This window comes from Verticillium alfalfae, genomic scaffold, assembly GCF_000150825.1.
Source record: "Verticillium alfalfae VaMs.102 supercont1.10 genomic scaffold, whole genome shotgun sequence".
In the NCBI taxonomy this organism is placed as follows: Eukaryota; Fungi; Ascomycota; class Sordariomycetes; order Glomerellales; family Plectosphaerellaceae; genus Verticillium; species Verticillium alfalfae.
The window spans coordinates 989,500-992,584 of record NW_003315029.1 but is presented as its reverse complement, the minus strand read 5'-3'; positions in this window follow the sequence as shown (position 1 = coordinate 992,584).

Here is a 3,085-nt window from a genome sequence, read left to right as displayed (position 1 = left end):
CTGCTTGGAGACAAGAGAGGAAGGGAAGGAGAAGGGAAGGTCAGGTCAATCAGCTGGCAGCGTCCGAGGAAGGACAGCAATTGGCCCAGTCCGGGAAGGAAGGAGGGTACCTAGGTACGAGGGCAAGGTCGGAAGGCAGGAGAGAGGAGTGTGACCATGTCCCGGGCGCAGTGGCCGTACCAGAGGCAGGTACTCCGTGTGTATGTGTCAAGCACACACGTCCCATCCCCTGGGCCCTTCCCGGCCCCGGACCACATCCTTGCCTTGCTATGGGCGATACCGCAGGCTGCACCGTGCGAGTCCATCCCGCGATTGCCACGGGGAATGAGAGTAGGGGCGACCCCGGCTGCACGTTTCGAGCTAGCCTGATGGTGGGCACAGCCGGCGCTGATGGCGATGCTGTTGGGTGTGGTCTGCCGAAGGAAGCATGACGATCGAATAAGAGAGGAACGCGGTCCAGTGCGAGCCCATGAAAGTGAATTCCAATTCGACCGAGCATAATAGTGATTATAGCGAGGCTCTTCACGATCAGGCCTTGAACCCTCCCACTGATGTACACGTACTTGCCCATAGAGGCCGACCAGGAGCGTGCTGTACCATGTACTACGAGCCTGGAAGGTGTACATGGTACGAGCGCAGCCAGTCGCGACCCAGTCCATTCCCCACTGCCCAACCGATCGCCCTTGCCAATAATGCCGGTCGCGATTTAAGCACCGGAGTATTCGATCTGTCAGCGGTTATTCAAGGAAGGGGGAAATCCCCCAGGTGAAAGGGCGTGGCAGCTAGGTGCGACACACTGTGTGTGCTTGCCTCAATTTATCGAGTAGTCGCTCGTCTCTCGTTCTGGCGTCTTTCCTGCTGCTGGCTGACAGCTAACCAAGTACATAGGTACCGAACGCAGCTAAGCACGCGTCGGGAAAGTGAGGTCCAGCCAAGCGTTCCATTTTCAGCACAACAAAGTCGCTCATGACCAGATGACCAGGCGGCTCCAACACGGCACCATCAACAGAGGCCTACCCTAACTGGGCACATCCAGGGCCCCGAGGCTCCATCGCTCCATCTCCAGGGCTTGGGGGCTCCAAGGCTCTCTCGCTCTCCCTCCCTCCCTCCTTACTTGGCTTGGTTAGGTAGGAGTCTCTTCTCCTGAAGTAGTGCGCCGAGATGGCGGCTGGCTAATTTGACCCGAACCTTGCGACACAGACGGCGGGAGGTTCGCTGCCGAGAGGGTTCTCCTGACTTTCAACCGTCCATTTGCATGTTTGTTGTCGCGTCGTGGTCCTTGTCAATTGACAGGACCAGTGGTGCCGCTTCCGCAGAAGGAAGCAAGCTGACCGAGCCCGACCGAGCGACCGACCGATCAGCCATCCAGTGAGTGGGCAGGTGGCCTGACAAGCTCAAGGGTTCAACGCGGCACCACAACGCATCCTTGATCACACACAACGGCTTGACCTGCCGGGTCATGGCACAATTCGAGTCGAAACATGTCCGAAGCGAATAGTGACGATGAAAGGGCGGCGTGTTGGCTCTGTGGTGGGGGTCAAGTGGCCACGCCATAGGCTGCTGCCAACGATCCTGCGATTGGCGTCTACCTCGTCGGGTTTCAGTGGGCTCTCACCTCACATCACTCGTCACTCACACCGTCCAGGGAGGGACAGAGAGGCATATCATGGTGTCAGTCACACAACACCGTATGCAGAGTTGCCGGTATGCTTTTGCATTTCTATGATTTTGCTCTGCTCTACGCTGCTGTATCCTTCTCTGTTCGACGCGGCGCCCTGTCCTGCGATGGTCATGGGGACTGGTCCCATCGCTCGACACTCATCAATACCCGCCCGATGGCCGGCTACCCACGCAAACCCACGATGACTTGCATCCTGGCGGTCTTGCAGGGCGTAGTCTCTCAACTCCTTGTCGCTTCTTCTGCCTCTTCACACTAGTCACCACCCGCCGATGGGAGTCATAAATGTGGCCCAACCTGCATAGAACAGCGGCGAACAGACAAAGCCGCATGTTCGAGCCCCGAGTCAGTGCAGGGGTCTCACTAGGTCGCTCTGGTGTCTCTGCTGGCTGCCAGCGCTCTGATTGCGCCAGGTTGGCACCACAAAGCCTGCTAGCCACATGAGCGCTAGCGCCTGCATGGGAGCCGACCCTAGCCCTCGCATCGCATCGCATCACGGCGTGCTGCAGAACAGTGCGCTATCCTCGGTGCACACTTCCCCGACCGTGCGTAATGGTGGACTGTACCAGGTCGTATGCATACTGGGCACACACACACACACACACACACACACACACACACATACATTGACCGGTTCCCATATGGCGTCAAGGTCTTGCACCCTGAACAGGAGCAGCTCCTGCCGTGTAAGCAGACCAGGCCGCAGCTGCCGTGTCGTCAATGACGAGGGAGGTCGTTGCTGCAAGGAAGAGTGACGATGATACAAAGCATGGTAGCAACGTATGTGCCTGCCTCCTTTCTGCCTCACTTTTGCATGCAACACGATGACGACACACAATTCGCCCCTTCACGAACTTTTAACGGAAGCAACGCTCGTCCTAATGGCGCCTGCCAGGTCCCAGACAGCACACGTGGGGCAAGAATGCATGGCTGGCTGTATCTATGTATGGTCTGAACTGACCAGACTGTGTTCTGCTCAACCTTTCCACCAGACTCCAGCCTTGCGGCAGCTTCTATGACATTGGGTCGTGTAGCATCGTCTACATACGAGCAGATTCGCCGCCGCGATACTTGCAATCGGGCATAGAAATTCAGACTTCATATCGTCAATTAGATCTCGAGATCGAGTCGTCCTCCTTCACTACTCCAGACAATACGGTCTATCCGCAGGCCTGTCGCCCGTAGATGGTCCATTGGGCGTGGAGGCAACACAAAGCCAGCGGATCGAGAGACATGCCGCTCGCCAAGCGCGCATCCGCACCGCCTTGAGCGCATCTCCAGCAGGCGCGCGACATGTACATCAGTGCACACATTTAATGTTCACAACAACTCAACAAATTTGGGGCACGTTGTGGGTTCGCCTTGTTCCTGCGTATGTACTGTGAAGGTTTCCTTTCGAGTCTCCTT